The sequence below is a fragment of the Miniopterus schreibersii genome (genome assembly GCF_964146895.1).
Source record: "Miniopterus schreibersii genome assembly, chromosome: 13".
In the NCBI taxonomy this organism is placed as follows: Eukaryota; Metazoa; Chordata; class Mammalia; order Chiroptera; family Miniopteridae; genus Miniopterus; species Miniopterus schreibersii.
The window spans coordinates 18,422,334-18,440,202 of NC_138113.1; the positions used below are offsets into that span (position 1 = coordinate 18,422,334).

The window sequence follows — 17,869 nt, forward strand, 5'->3', positions numbered from 1 at the left end:
TTATAAGGCCAAAGGCTAAACAGACAGGCATGGCTGCAGCTAGAGACCTGGGTTGTGGACAATAACTACACTGATCTCACCCGTGCTAATGAGTATTATTTCAGGTAACGTATTTTGGTGGGATAGCTGGGGTTCCCCACGATAATCTTACATAGGTCTTTAAAGGCTGAGTAAGAAACTAGAGAGTAAGTTCCTATCACCCTTGGCCAGTATCACATTGTCCTCCCAAAGTTCCTTGAGTCCAGCCTGCAAAGGGAACTTCCCATGAGTCAGACAGAATTTGCATCCATTAGCTGCTGAGGTAATCATCTCTAATTATTCCCCCAGAAAAAAAGAAATCCACAATGTGGAGCAAACATCTATGAATTTGCAATTCTGGTCTCTTCAAAACTCGGTTTTCTAATTATAAAACTGGACATCTCACAGAAAATAACAAAAGAGCACACATTAAAAAGTAAGTTTCCCCCTTTTACTTTTGTTTGTCCCTTAATCCCAGGGGCAAACTTGAATCCTGTTAGAAACCCTTATTCCATCAAAATGAAACAGGCAGGCAAGATGATGCAGGTATGCATGCAAGTATAAATACATATAAAAGCAATAAAGCATTGTGGTTATGAATATATTCTACATTTGAATCCCAGCTCTGTCATTTATTATGGATACAAACATAATACATTTATTAGCTTGTATGACACTGAGCAAGTTCTTTAATCTCCATATGCCAATTTCCCCATCTCTAAAATGAAAATAATAAACTACTTCATTATAGTTACGAGGATTAAATTAGTCACTACTTGTAAATTGCTTTGAACAGAGCAGACAGATACTAAGTATCAACTATTATTGCCTTATTAATCAAACTTACATATAAATGCATAAAATATTTTAAATTTGCGGCAAGGTAGGCAATGTTTATTCTCTTTGTTGCAATGTTCTTGTTTTCTAAATATGATCAGATAAGCAAATATTTTCATAATCAGAAAAAAACTTTATATTTAAAAACTTAAGTAATTTCAATGTAAATCTAAGACCAAGGGTACAGAATAGGATTTTTGTACCTTTTGTTTTCCACTGTCTTAACTCAGTGAAGTGACTCTCAAAATTTGGATTAGGTGGAAAAACACTGAGAAATCTACAAAAATCTCCTTAAAATGGACTATACTAGGTATATTCAGTAAAAATAGTAATTCCAATTACTGTAAAAAAGCATTTAAAATCAAATAGGAGCTTCACAGTTAAGAATCTAGTAAGATGGCGGTTATGCAAACCAAGTAACCATTATTATAAAGTTTAAAAACATCCTTTAAAATTACCTGTTTTAGAAATACAAATTTATGTAAACCTGTTATCCAACAGTAGAGATTGGTGCAGTTAATCGTACCAGGTAATTCAGAACATGCTCTGATTGCATTGGCATGATAGATCCTAATACAATATTAGGACTTAGCTGAAAGGGTAGGGCAGGGGTAGCAAAGCAAGCAAGTTTGTTATTTCAATGTGGGCATTACAGAAACACAATACCATAATGATTATCCAATAATATCTCAGTTATTAGAACACACTTCCTGCAAATCTGAATTAAATAGCTCCAAAAGCATGATTTAAAATGTGTGCTGGTATCTGTGAAGCACACTCTAAGTAACCAGCAACAAAAAAAGGGCTGAGAATTAAGAAGCCTAAGATCATTCCCTGATGTACTGATTGCTTCCATTCTGACTGGCCAGTGAGATCTACAAAAGGTTAGATGTTCCACACAAAAGCTGAAAAGCAGAGGCAAAGAAGCCAATAAAGTGGGTGTGCTGGCAGGAGAGAAGGTTGGGAGGACAAGCAGCTAAAAGAACAAAGTGGCAAACAGAAAAGGTAAGAGGCAATGACAGCCAGTGAGCGCTGACAGTCATAGAAAATAAGTCAGAGTGCAGTACGGCTAAAGCCTTGCTGGATATGCGCAGGGTACATGAAAACGTGCAAAGTCTAAAATACACCTAACAAGCGAAAATGTGTGATTAACCAAGGAAAACTTCTCAAAGATTAATGAAGAGGATAAACTGCTGTACCAAGTATCAAAACATACTAAAAAGATGCAATAATTAGAAAAGTGTGTTTCTGATACAAGCATGGACAAATAGTTGAATGAAACAAATTAGTGTCCAAACTTAGAGTATACTAAAGATAACAATTTGAATCAATGGTGAAAAACACTTTTAGAACAACTCTATTCAGCTGTGGGAAAACAAAAAAAAAGAAGACGTCTATCTTAGGCTCTACATAAAAATAAATCCAGATGGTTTAAAACTTAAACGTAAAAGGCAAAATTATTGAGATACTAGAAGAAAAGAGAGTGCATTTTGATAATCATGGAGTTAGGGCCTCTCAAGCAAAATATGAACCCCAAAGTCATCGAGAAAAACAGCAACATATCTGATCACATACAAATTAAGGATTCTAAGTGGCAAAATAGGTAGAAAATGGACAAAGGAAAAAGAAATATAAATAATAACCAACCACAGTAAAAATCACACAATGTAAATTAAAACATTAAAATACATATTTTGGCATATCAGTTTGCCAAAATTCAAATGACATTAATGATGTGAGTGGAAAAAACATGATGAGAAAAACAGACATCCTCATATATTCACAATAGGGGTATACACTGGAACAATAATTTTTAAAGGAACAATATTTAGTATTGCCAATTTTAAAACAAATACCCTTTGACCCAATAATTTCACCTCTACCAATCTGTCCCATACGTATTATAAAAAATGTGCAAATATATTGTGTATGAATATTTGCTGTAGCAATATTTATAATAAAACTAAAAACAATTTAAATGAGCAAATAAAATTATGGTAAATTTATACTGTACAATACCATAGAAAGTAGAGTCTTATGTACTGACATAATGAGATCTCTCCATAACATGATATTGCATAATGACATAGTGCTGAAAATAACAAAACTACATGTATGAGTATGTAGCATACATACACAGCCCACACAGGTACAGAAAAGCTCTAGAAATGTATATATACCAGTAACCAGCGGTTAGATACAGGTAACAGGAAGGAGGAGGTAGAAGGGACTCTCACTTTTTTCAGAGTTTTGATTTTTTTTTTAAAGCATGATCAGAAACATAAAAGTAAAACAAAAGTGTAAAAAAGTTGTGCCAATAACTTTTAAAAGTACCACAACAATCTATATACAACATAAAGAATTGCACACAAGAAAACTGATGTGATTCATGTGCAATTTAAGGTAAAATACTCAAAGTTGGCAGATTCTCAATCTCTGAAGGCTTTAAGCAGTACCATATCATGCACAGGGCCACATAAAAGCAAAAAGATTTCAGTTGTATGGTTTTCCATAAAGACCTAAGAGAATGTCCCCAAGACTTCTCATCAAAAAGGCAAAGATTTATATGAGAGAATGCAACTTTGCTAAACCACATGTGTTTTCCAGTCAGTAATCTTGGCATTTCAAAATAAGCATATTTAAAGATTAAATATTATAAGGCAAACAACAACTTATGAGATTGACAGAAGGATTATGTTACTTTGTCAGAGCACTTTTCAGATGCGGATGATGGTGTAACTCTTCAATAGTTTTGCAATGCTGGTACCAGGCTCTTTGAATGATGTCTACCAACTTCCACTCAAGCAACAATTCCTACAGTAAAGCAAATGAAAAGCCGCAATCTCTTTTATGTATGTGTGTGTGTATGTTAGTATCATAGGAGCTCAAAAAGTATGATCAAATCTTTGATGATTACAAAATATCCTATAACCTTCAAAACATCATATTTGGTAATTACTTAGAACTGCAATTTTCAACCTTTTTCATCTCATGGCACACATAAACTACTAAAATTCTGCGGCACATCAAAAAATATATTATAATTTTGATTCATTCACACCAGACAGCTATTGTTGTGTTGGCTGTTGTCATTTTTAAATTTGACAATCTAAGGAAAAAGAGGTCACTGCTCCTGACTGAATAGTCAGGTACTGCATGTTTTAAAAATTCTTGAGGCATACTGGTTGAAAATCGCTGACCTAGAACAAGCTAACAATGCTTAAACAAGGTGATTTTTTGTTCCTAAAAGGTTTTTTGGGTATCTTTAATAAAACATTAAAATATTTAAAATTAAATATTAAATATTTATAATTAAATAATAAATTATTAAGTCATAGCCAACAGTATATTTTTAACGCTAACACAGTGGACAGTTTTATGTAATTTAACAGCTTTCCTACCTGAAAACGGTTTGCCCCTGATTCAACATATGAACCAGAGTACTGCTCAAATTATGAATATGATGACAGCAAGGGTATCACCACACCAAAAATAAACACAAAAGAACCACCTCTTACTGAGCACTTACTATGCACCAGGCATGGCGCCAAAAGCTTAGTGTAAAGCTCATTCCACAATGACCCTGAGGAGGTAGAAGATATTATTTTTTTTTTATTTCTTATTGATTTCAGAGAGGAATGGAGAGGGAGAGAGAGATAGAAACATCCATGAGAGAATCATTGATAGACTGCTTCCTGATGGGGAATCGAAGGTGAAGGGATTAAGCAAAAAGACCTCTTACAGACAAAGGAATCTATTAAAACTAGAGTATATCTTGCACTGTTCATATTTAAAATTTTTCTAAATTATAGTTTATATTCAGTATTATTTTATATTAGTTTCAGGTGTATAGCACAGTGGGCAGACAATCATACACTTCACCAAGTGATCCCCCTGATATTTCCAGTGCCTACCTAGCACCACACATAGTTATTGCAATATTATTGACTATGCTGTACTTTACATCCCTGTGACTATTTTGTAACTATCAATTTTATACTTCTTAATCCCTTCACCTTTTACACCCAGTCCCTCAACCCCCCTTCCCCCTGGCAACCATCAGTCTATTCTCTGTATCTATGAGTATTTCAACTTTGTTTCTTTATTTATTTTGTTCTTTACATTCCGCATATAAGTGAAACCATATAGTATCTCTCTTTCTCTGACTGACTTATTTCACTTAGCAGAATACCCCCTAGGTCCATCCATACTGCCACAAACGGTAAGATTTCATTCTTTTTTATGGCTGAGTAATATTCCATTGTATATGTGTACCACAACTTTCTTATCCACTCATCTACTGATGACATTTGGATTGCTTCCATATCTTGGCTATTCTAAATAATGCTGCTATGAACACAGGGGTACATATGTTCTTTCAAATTTGTGTTTCGGGATCCTTAGGATACATTTCCAGAAGTGGAATCGCTGGGTCACAAGGCAGTTCCATTTTTAACTTTCTGAGGAACCTCTAAACTGTTTTCCATAGTGGCTGCATCAATCTGCATTCCCACCAACAGTTCATGAGGGTTCCCTTTTCTCCACATCCTTGTCAACACTTGTTTGTTGAATTATTGATAGCCATTCTGGCAGTTGTAGAAGGAAATAAAAGCAGTAAAATCTCTGACATTTCTCTCAGTGATATTTTTTCTGAAATATCTCCTTGGGCAAGGAAACAAAAGAAAAAATAAATAAATGGGACATCAAACTAAAAAGTTTTTGCACAGCAAAGAAAATCATCAACAAAACGAAAAGACAGCCTACTGAATAGAAGATACTCACCAATTATTATCTGATAAGGAATTAACATTCAAAATTTATAAAGAACTCATATAAATCAACACCAAAAACCAACCCCCCCCCCCCCCAAACAACCCAATTAAAAAATGGGCAGAGGGCCCGGGCGGGCGTGGCTCAGCGGCTGAGCACTGACCTAGGATCCAGGCGATCAGGGTTCAACGCCGGGTCAGGGCCATGCCCGGGTTGCGGGCTCGATCCCCAGTCGGGGGCGTGCAGGAGGCAGCTGATCAATGACTCTCTCATCATTGATGTTTCTATCTCTCTCTTTCCTCTCCCTCTTCTTTCTGTTCTCTGAAATCAATAAAGATATATTTAAAAAAAAAAAAAATGGGCAGAGGACCTGAACGGACACTTCTCTAAAGAAGACACATGGATGGCCAATAGGCATGAAAAGATGCTCAATGTCACTAGTCATTAGAGAAATGCAAATTAAAACCTCACACTTGCCAGAATATCTTATAGTTTGAAAATTCATATTGTATTACACAGCAAAAAGCACAGTGTTCACTTTGTTCAAGATATAGTGGCACTTTATAGGTCAATAAGAAGCCAGCAAGAGGAGTAAACACTTGTGCCAGACAGTAAATACTTTTGACAATGTAGACAAAGGTTTTAATAATAGCCAGCTCAATGGAGGTCAGGCTGAGATTATGCTAAAACTGGCAAGGTGCAGGTGGTAAACAGCAGTCTTTAATCCAGTTGAGGAATTTTTGAAAAGCATAAGAGGAAAGTCCTTTTCCAATATCTATCTGCCATATTCTATATTCTCTTCTCTCTGAGAGAATAAAAAAGGCCATGTTCCCATCTTGTTTCTATCTTTGGGGTGGATGGGAGGTTTGTTTAAACAGAGGGAGAGGAAAGAAATGTCTACATTTAGCACCTCACAGACATAAGTGAAAGTGGCTCATTTTTAAACTGCTTTAGGAACTCCATTAGTTAGGTGAAAGGTAAGACAAAAAGACTATATTCTAGTAAAGGCTGCCCCAGCTGCCTAGGAGCAGGGTTAGATAAGCCTGGCAATGACTTCTAGAGAATCTGAATCTAAGTCACAGCCACATCACTCAGAGAAACTGGAGTACTTACACAGAAACTGTGCCAAAAAGTTAACGGCTCCCATTACAAGCATACATTTTAGTGCTTATTACAAGAGACTGCTCTAAGTGGGACCTTTGTTCTCGTATCTAAGACCTAGCTGGGTAAATAATATTTATATGGGGGAGGGTTTAATCTGATAAAAAAAAGGTATTTTCTATTTCTGGGAACCTTTGAAGGCATGCACACAAAAAGAAAAACAAGCCGGTGAGTTTAAAAACAAGAACCCAATCCTGTGGCAACATAAGCAGACAATTTACCCAGGCCTCTCTTCCAAGCTCAAGACCATACAACCAACTAGACAATCCCACTTGTCCCCCATACACCTCAAATTCAACTCTTCCCCTCAAATCCTTATTATTCCCCAGGTATAATACCATTGTGCAATCCTATCCACTGTCCAAGCAGAACCCTATAACCCAACACCTGAATCCTTCCCTGCCACGCCCCATCTCTCCAGTCACAGAATTACATGCTTTTTTGTTTTAAATATATTTGTATTGATTTCAGAGAGAGGAAGGGAGAGGGAAAGTTAAAGCATCAATGATGAGAGAGAATCATTGATTGGCTGCCTCCTGCATGCCCCCAACTGGGGATTGAACCCACAACCCAGGCATGTGCCCTGACCAGGAATTGGATCCTAGGTCAATGCTCAACCACTGAGCCACGCCCAGCCGGGCAGAATTATGTTTTATTGAATCTTTTAACTTCTCTGTTTCCACTCCTAGTGGCTGAGAGTTCAGCCACCATCATCTCTTCTTTTGAATACTCGACAGACTCCTCCAGTCTGTCTTAACTTTTATAATCCACACATCTAGACTTTCACTTTAATTAACCCAGGCTGCTCACAGTAGTTCCTTAAAGAGTTTTAAAATATGTTATATACAGTATTTGCTTTCTGTTCCTAGTAATAATAAATAAATACTGTTTATTCCTTTGCTTTAATTTCTTGTGTGATCTTGCAGAAGTTTGTCTTTTTTACATCTTTTCAAATATCCAGCTTCAGGTTTTATTGATCAGCTCTTTTTTCCCCCTCTGTTATTTCTGCCCCTCCTTCATGTGCCTATGAATTTACTCTGTTCTTTTTCTAATTCCTTGGGGGTGAATGCTTAATTATTTTATTTTTTTTGTTCTTTCTTGTTTTTAATAAATAAATTGACAACTGCAAATTACGACGGCAAGTCCTGCTTTATCTATACACATAGTTTTTATAATTTTCCACTGACATAAATACTGTGTGATTTTCATTATAATTTTCCCTTTACATAATGAGTAATACAGTGGCTTTTAGCTTCCAAAAGTATGGCACCTGGCCAAGACAGAGTAACAGGGACCAGTTTATCCTTACCCTGAAAAAAACTTAAAAAATAAGCAACATATTAAACAATCTTCTTTAGACACTGAACATCCAGTGGTACACTGCAGTGATTCCTGAAAATCAAAAAACAAAACCCTACAACTGTCTCGGCTTACAACCTAGAGATAATTTCCAGGCCTCAATGCAGGGAGGGGGAAATCCAGATGGAGTCTGATGATCTCCCTGAGTTGAGAAGATGGAGCTGGGAACATGTGGAAACCAATGTTCCCAGCTCCACCTGAATTCATAAGACAAGTGTACCAGAATTCATAAGACAGAGTACCAGCTAGAATTCACAAGACAGAGTACCAGAAAAAAGAGAACTACACAGAGAAAGCTTCAGAGGTCTGTAGACATTCTACCTCCATCTCAAATTTTCAGCTCAGTATTGATCCCTGCATGCGTGTGAGAAACACCTAAGGAGAACTACCAGAAAGGAGAAGAGAAAACAATTCCCAAAGCTCATTAGAGTAGAAAACCTTGTAATTTATGAGGCAATGGGTAGGTACTCAGAAGGATACTGTCTCAGTATTGGGGAAAATTAGCCCTAAACCATAGACTGCTCTTTTTCCACCTAACTCAGTTTAAAAACAAACCTCAAAAGGGTCTATTTCCAAAGTAACTTCATGGTACCACAGAACAAAGCTCAAGAATACAAATAAGGATACAAAAATATCCATGACACAAAGTAAAAATCACAATCTCTAGAATACAATAAAAATGACTGAGCATGTAAAGAAGTAGGAAGAAAAATAAATAAAATAGGAAGAAAAATTAATCAATAAAAAAAAGAACCAAAAACAGATTTAGTAGACAAGGACATTAAAATAATAAACTATATAAGCATATTCCATATGTTCATGAAAGTAAGACTGAGCAAGTTAAGGAGAAACATGAAATGTAAAAAAGACCCAAATCATATTAGTAGATGAAAACTAAAGTGAGATTTTTTTAAAAATACATTGGATAGGATAATAGATTAAACGTCACAGATAAAAAGATTAGTAAATTTAAAAAACAGCCAATATAAACCATGCAAAATGAAATAGAGAAAAAAAGACTGGAATAAAATGAACAAAACTTTGGTTGGCTGTGGGACAACTTCAAATGGCCTAATAAACAGGTAAACAGAAAAGTTTTTGAATAATGGTCAGAATTTTTCCAAATTTGATGAAAATTATAAACCCACAGATCCAAGAAACATTAATAAACTCCCAGATAAGAAACATGCAGAAAACAGTAAGGCACATGATAATCAAAATGCTTAGAACAGGGAGAAAGTGAAAACTATTAAAAACAAGAAAAAACTCCACATATTACTACAGAGGCACAAAGAATAAAAGACTTTCAGTTGAAAACAATGTAGACTAGAATACAGTGAAGTAACATCTTAAAATACTAAAGCAAGAGTCAACCTTAAATTATATACCCAATTTTTTAAAATCTTTCAAAAATGAAGGGAAAATACTTTGTCAGACACGCAAAAGCTCAGAAAATTCATCACCATCAAACTTCACTAAAAGAGATATTAAAGGGAATCCTTTAAACACAAGAAATGATACTTGACAAAAACATGCATTGCCAAAAAGGACTAAAGAGTACCAGAAATAATAAATATAAAAGATTTCTTTTCATTTTCATATCTCTTTAAAAGATAAATGACTGATTAAAGCAAAAATAATAAGTGTACTGTAGGTCTTACAACTTATACAAGTAAAACACAGGGTGAGGCAAAAGTAGGTTTACAGTTGTGGGTACACAAAACAGAGTTTATTCTTGTATTATTTATAATTACTGTATTCGTTTCCAAATGAACAACCGTAAGCCTACTTTTGTCCCTCCCTGTATATGACAACAGCACAAAGGACAGAGAGGATAAATGTACCTATGCTGTAGTTAGGTCCTTATACTACATATAAAGTGGTACAAAAATTAATTGAAAGTTGACAAATAAATTAAAAATATATACTATCAGTTTTAAAGTAACCACTAAAAATATAAAAGAGAAGTATAGATAATGAACCAATATATGATATAAGTGGAATCATAAAAAATACTCAATTCAAAAGAATGGAGAAAAAGAGGGAAAAGGAAACAAAGAACTGATGGGAAAGATAGAAGACAAATAGCAAGACGACAGATTTAAACCAAACCATGAATATGCCAAAATTATTAAATCAAACCATTTAAATATATGCAGTTTACCATATATCAATTACACTTTCATAAAGCATCTTTTAAAAAGAAAAAACCTTACAAGGGCATTTCCATACTGTAACTTTTCTTGGCATACTCTCTATTTATACCACATCATAGAACTTAAAATGTATTTCTAAAATCAATGGCCCTGTTATGCTACTGAGGCTCTAAGCTCCTGGACTGTCGTATTTACATTTTTATAATCAGGGCAAGGTGGGGTGGGTGGGTGGGTGGGTGGGTGGGTGTGTGTGTGTGTGTGTGTGTGTGTGTGTGTGTGTAATAAGTGCTTGATACATGTGTGATTAATTGAATCTGTTTAATTTTTTTAAAAACCAAATGCAGTCTTCAGTAAATGAAATTGAAGGCTTGAAAATAGGTACTGAATGGGAATATCAAAGAGAGGTAAAGATTAGTAATATAGCTGAACCTCAATAAAGATCCATTTGAAACTGAATTAGCTGTATTTGGTATAAACAGCCAGTTTGTGAATTTCTCCAGAAAAATTTAGTGTGCAGAGAGCAAAAATCAGAATAAATAAGTAAAACATAGTAGATACTGAGATAAACTCCATGTTAAAAACTAAAGACAACACAGCAATTTCTACAGTGTGGGCAGAAACAGACTAAAAATAATTATCCAGATTCTACATGCAACCGCTAGCTTTGTTAGAGTCTGTATACATGCCTATTTACCTAGTATTATAATAAATGTAAAGACAGACCTATAATTCACAGGCACTAGGATAAGGAGAGTGCAGTTAAGGGATAAAGCAGCTTTAAGAGGGTCAAAAGTGTTTAAGCAGATAGTTTCTAAGTGCTAATTCCAACAACGCACTGAAAATAGCAGAAATCTACTACTAAAAGTACTTTGAGCCCGGCTGGCGATGCTCAGAGGCTGAGCATCAACCTATGATCCAGGAGATCATGGTTCGATTCCTGGGCAGGGCACATGCCTAGGTTGCAGGCTCGATCCCCAGTTGGGGGCGCGCAGGAGGCAGCCAACCAATGACTCTCTCGTCACTAATGTTTCTATCTCTCTCTCTCCCTCTCCCTTCCTCTCTCTGAAATCAATAAAGACATCATAAAAAAAAAAAAGTACTTTGAAAAACTTCTCTCCAAAAAGCAGAAAAAGCAGAAACACAAAATACTGTGTATGTTTATGTACAACATTCTCTTTTTCAAAATTCTGTTTAAAAAAAAAGATAATAACCTGATTAATTTCAGAGAGAGGAAGGGAGAGGGAGGGAGAGAGAGAGAGAGAAACATCAATGACGAGAGAGTCATTGGCCAGCTGCCTCCTGCACACCCCCAACTGGGGATCGAGCCTGCAACCCGGGCATGTGCCCTGCCTGGGAATCGAACCACGATCTCCTGGATCATAGGTTGATGCTCAACCTCTGAGCCATGCCAGCAGGGCTCTTTTTCAAAATTATTTTAGTTTTTCTGATTACATCGGAGAAATAACTTTAACCTAGGAGAGTGGAGGAGGGCTGCTAATCTGTCTTTTAACAAGACGGCAGATTTCTAGTTTAGGAACAAGCCACTAAATTATTTAAGTGAGAGAGAAAGATTCTAGATGGATTGGCAGGATATACCACAAATAGCTGGAATCAAGAATTCTGAGTTCCCTGTACTGATACAACAAGCTGCACTCATTTTAACAACTTAGAATTTTACAGTTCTAGAAAAATAAGAATATAATAATGACAAAGCAACTGGTAATGCTGGAAAAAAAATCTTAGAATTTTTTGTAAAGCTTTGCATCTATATAATTTTTGGTTGGGTGCCCACACATTATAATAACAAACTACTTAAAACCAGTATCATCATTTAATTTTAACAGCCAAGAATCTTACTACATGATTGTGGAACAAAACCACAAGTGTGCAAAGAAAAACAGAATTTGTTTTCAAGAGACAAATGTTAACTTACTTATAATGAAAATGGTATTTTAGGAGGACTTAGCAAAAGATGAGAAAACTGTAGCCCTGAGTGGTTAAGTAACTCAACCAGTCATTTACCTAATGAGGGTACAAGGAGCAGAACTGAGGCTCTACTCAGTTGTCTCTCCACCATTCTCCTCGTGCCCTAAGGATGGTGACCAGATCAGTACAGCCTGAAGGGTGGACTAGATAAAGAGTCAGTGGTCAGACACTGGTACTGATGAGAAAACAATCAGAATCATAACATATCTGAAACCAAAGACTGACAGTCAAAAACAGGTTGCAGCCAGTTACTACAATGGCTGAAACTGACTGTGAGAATCCATTTGCTAGACTTGGAACAACCATGATGGTAGAGGTGCACATTCCAGAAACAGGGACAAAACGGAAGAGAATACAATCTGAAAAGGTCATAAGAAAGGCGAGACCAGGTAAAAGTAGGCATATTGTGCCACCAGATAAACAAGTCTGTTCACAATTGTCTTTCTCAGAGCTACCTGGAGAATTCTTTGAGTACAAGACTCCTAGGCTCCACCTCATACAGTTGATTAAGCAACTCTTACGAAAACTTAGCTTTGGATCACTTTGCCACTCACGGGGGTAAACAGCACACACAGTTATTAACAGATTCCCATTATACTTTCCCAAGGTGGCCACAAAGAAGAGTAGCTCAAACAGTTATCTGCTAGCTGAATGTTATCAGTGTAAGCATTAAAATACTCAGCCACGATTCCGTTTCCTTCAGTCTTAATACTTTCACCACAAGCAACATCTATACAGAAAGAGCCACACTGGAAAGCAGAAACATACCCACCAACCTCTACTGAAAACCAAACCAGAGAAGCAAAACAGGCACCAATCTTCTCCAAAGATCAGTACTCCCTAGATGCAGGGGGGGAAAAATCCTGCTCTCAACCTTAAAGTTAGTATTTCCTGTCAAATCACAGTGTGTGGGAATTTTAGATGTTTTACATTAAAGTCTTTTTTCAAAATAGTTTTTAATACCATTCTGGGGAAAATAGAAACAAGTAGCAATTCAAAAACACTCAACTTACAATAATATTAGGCACATTTTTCAGAAAAGTAAGTTCTCTTAAGAAAATGTTTCCGTAATGTTTTTGAGAAATTGCCCCCACATCCCACCTCCACTGCCACCTGCTTGCAGGTCACTATTTCCTACCCTTCCTACTATGCCTCAATTCTTTTAAGAATGTGTACCATTCTAATACTTTCAACTTGTATGAAAAACAAATATTATGTAAGTGGAAATTCATTATATAAATGATAATTCATTTATCAAAAATTAAGCCACCAGACCTATAGATAATCATAACTGTCACCAATAATTTTTGGAAGAACTATGAAGTTCAAGAGGCTATAAACAATTCTATTAGCCAGGTGTAATGAACGGCCCATAACTTGGGTATGGTTCACAACCAGATTTTGTTTTCCGTGAAATGACAACCTGTACTTTTAAAGACCAAACTCCTTCTAGAAGTGAGGTGCTTTTTAAAATTACAGTGCTCAAACAGTTCCAAATGCAAAGCCATCATTTTACAAGCATGCAGACCAACTGAACAAGCATCAGAATGAATGATTAAAGTTTCCATTAGATTTTCTGTGTAACTAATCTGACTTTGCTTAAGCAACAGGCGAAATTTAACATACTCTACAACTAAAGAAATGAAAGCTGTCAGCACACAAAATAAGATCTTGTCCCCTTGTACTTACTAGAAGACAAGTAATAAATACAATCTAGCTTTAGCTTATGACTTAGTTGAAACAGGTCTGTGGGGTTAAATGCCTTAAAACTGAGTGGGTGCAAAGGAGATAGCCAGTAAAGAGGGAAAAGGAAAATGGCATTATGATGAAAACATGGAAATGATGTGCAATGAGGACTTAACAAAAAAAATCCACCTTCTGATAGTTTTGAATGGTTTTTCATGTCTCTCCAATCCTTAAATCAACAGCACTTGGGAAGAATAAATTCCATCTATCACTATCTTGTCTCTGGTTTTAAGATTCAAATTTAAGTCAGACTGGTTATACAACTAATTGAACAGCATATTTTAAATGGGTGAATTGGCCCTGGCTGGTGTGGGTCAACTGGTTGGATGCTGTCCTGTGCACCAAAAGGTTGCAGGTTCGAATCCCGGTCAGGGCATATGCCCAGGTTGCAGGCTCAATTCCCAGCAGGGGGGCATACAGGAGACAATCCACTGATGCCTTTTCTCCCCTTTTTTTTTCTTCTTTCTTTTCTTTTCTTTTCTTTCCTTTCTTTCTTTCTTTCTTTCTTTCTTTCTTTCTTTCTTTCTTTCTTTCTTTCTTTCTTTCTTTCTTTCTTTCTTTCTTTCTTTCTCTTTCTTTCTCTTTCTTTCTTTCTTTCTTTCTTTCTTTCTTTCTTTCTTTCTTTCTTTCTCTTTTTTTTCTTTTCTTTCTTTTCTTTCTCTCTCTCTCTCTCTCTCTTTCTTTCTCTTTATTTATTCTCTCTCTCTCCCCCCTCCCCTTCTTTCTAAAAATCAATAAAAACATATTTTAAAAAAATAAATGGGTGAATTGTATGGTATGTGAAGTATATCGCAGTAAACCTGTTAAAATATTAAGACAGATGTGGGGTGGGGAGGAATGACAGTTTGAAAACAAAGCTCCAGAATAACTAAGCTTTTCTGTGTACACTGACCAATGGAACCAAATGCTAAACAGCCTCTGGTGAAATAGATTAAATGTTTCTGCATGTTAATAAAGAAATCCCTTCAACTGATTTGGTTCTTGACCAGCTGCCAGCTAAACGCCTTTACAAACTGAATTTCTGACCCACTCCTTTCTCCTCTGTGCAAGACACATATGTGAAGAGAGTGAGAACCACATGCTTCTACCAGAAGGAAAAAATAATCTTCTGGCAATCATGGTGAGATGGTTTAGGGGAAAGGAAAAAAACAGCCGTCTATGTTTTATTCCAGAACATTTTCAAAAGCATAAACTACTTTCCTCACAAGCACAATCTTCTCAACTAACCAGAGGAAAACAAACCTCTTCTTTAGTAAGTATACAGTTCCATTTCTGCATGTTTTTGCCTTTTTAAGGAAGTTTACTCTTTTCTAACCACTGTCGGCTCTCACATCCAGGGAGATACTTTGGGGATTTTTCTGATATCACTGAATCACTTCCAACCCTTCTTCCTTAGCAAAAAGTAATACTTTTTTAAAAAATTAGAAACCAGTGCAACAGATGTTTAGCTCCGTTCCCCACACCTACTTTCGGCAGTGCAGCCAAATGCCTGGACTCCATAGGCAGATTGTCTGGGTTCAATGGCTGCTCTGCCATTTACTAGGTGAGGATCCTTGGGCAAATCACTAAAGCAATCTGTGCCCTTCTATTCTCATCAGTAAAATAGAGATAATTTAAGTTCCTACATCATAACATGGATTAAGACTAAAATTGGTTGTTACACGTAAAAGTTCACAGAACAATAATTATTAGCACATGGTGTTATTAATTCAAAGAGTAAAAGAGCAAGTTAAAGCCAACAGTTTGGATTGAAAACTTGTAAAATAAAATTGTGACAATTCCTAAAAAGCTGTACAGATATACTGAGACTGAACAAATACAAAATACATGGCGGTGGACGGTGGAACCCAGGTTTCCCACTGCTGAAGGAGGCTGGCTACATATAAGCGACGGAAGAATGCTAGAACGAACCATGTGGTGCTGAATTAGATTCAGAGACATCAGTATGAATTCATGTTTATCTTAAAATGTATACAGACAGATAAGTACAGAAATAATTATAGATATGTATGTATCTGTAATTAAAAAGGTGAAATTTAACTCTTCACCCCCTAAGTGTGAGGCTGTGTTCAGTGATTTGTTTTCAGAGGGCACAACATGAAAAGGTGAGGGGAGTAACTTTACAGTGGGGAAACCTGGAAAACATTACGGCAGCCAGGTGACCAAGGCAAGCCTTGCCAGTGGCAGGGCATGCTGACAGCATGGACACTCCCGTCCTCCAAACCCGTAACAGTCCAAGTCCAACCATGAGAAAAACACCAGGAAACCAAATTGAGAAACACTACAAAATACGTGGTCAGCACTCCTCAAAACTGTCATCAAAAACAAAAAATCTGAAACTTTCAGAGACCAGAAAATTCTGCTTAAAGACACAGTGACTAAACATAATGTGGTATCCTGGACAGGACTGTGGGACAGAAGAGACATTAAGGAAAAACTAGTAAAATCCAAATAAACTGTGGAGATTAGTTAACAGGGATGTACCAATGTTGGTTTCTTAGCTGTGACAAATGCACCATGGTAATAAAAGATGTTAACAAAAGGGAAAACCAGGCGAGGTATATGAAGAAACTCTCTATCATTTTTGTGACCTTTTATAAATCTAAAACTCTTCTAAATAAAGTTTACGTAAAAATCTTACATAATAAATAATTAAAATAATTTTTACATGTTATGAAATTTTAAAAGATGAGTTTAAATTTTGGTCAGATAAATAAAAATATATTAACAGCTGATCATATCAGGCAATTGAATAATTCCTGCAAACAACTTTGTTAAAAAAAATTAGACCACATTAAAGTTAGTTTTCAGTCTTTTATAAAGCCCACCAAAGTTAGTTAAATTATATTTTTAAAATACTTTGTCTAAAATCTTAAAAAACATAGTCTGATTTAAATTTCAGACCTTTCATATGATCAGTTCTTATAAAAGCAATACTTAGGTTACGAAAATATTCCTCGAATTTTAATTCAAATACTGCATTACAGTATGATAAAAAACAGCTAAAGAAATCGTAACACAAACAATACAAGCCTACTGCAAAAATAGCAACTCTGCCCAGTAATTAACAGAAACCTTCAATTTTGGTTTTTGAAAGGAAAAAAACCCAAGTTTGTCAAACCTCATGTAACCACAGTTTACTGAAGGAAAAACACACCCCTCAACATTCCAAATCAAAACATCTTATATGATTAGCAGACTCCAGTAGTGTTAGTGAATCAACATCACAGCACTAACCAGAAACATGAGACCCCTAAAAGAAAAATGTCAACTTAATACCTGAAATAAAAATGACAATGGCTTACTTATTACTGTTCAAGCTGAATGACAGTCAAAAAGTAAACAACTCTCTATGTGGCCTGTTTCTATAGAAGGCTTTATATTTTATAGTCTCTACTCAATGCTCTTTGAAGGTTTGGGGTTTGAGTTTTTATTGAAGGGAGGGAGAAAGAGTGGTGCAGCATGGGGTGGGGACAGATGTAGCAAGGAATAGAGAAAGGAAAGATCAACAAGTTTTTATAATGACATTGTCCATCTGGTTTCCTATCACTCAGCACCTTCAATACTCTTATTTCTGCCAACTTTGTAACCTCCTAAGAATGGCATGGATGAAGAGTGTATAGAGACAATGGGAGGCAAGTACCTATTCCCGAGGCACTGAAAGTGAAACAGGAATCCAAAAAATGATTTTAATGATGCACACATGTTGGGAAAACAACTCTGATAACAATTGTAGGTAACCTCCATCTCTGTTTACTCCATTATTCTCATGTTTCAATTAGAAAATATTCAGTAACTTTTAATACTGAACCTTTTCCTAAAGACCATAACTTTCA

At 35.9% G+C, this 17,869-nt stretch overlaps 1 protein-coding gene across 7 annotated transcripts in view; it reads right to left on the reverse strand.

Annotated features, from left to right (window-relative positions):
- Positions 1 to 17,869, reverse strand: part of MAP4K3 (mitogen-activated protein kinase kinase kinase kinase 3) — a 124,030-nt gene that overhangs the window by 90,171 nt on the left and 15,990 nt on the right. The window lies entirely within an intron of this gene.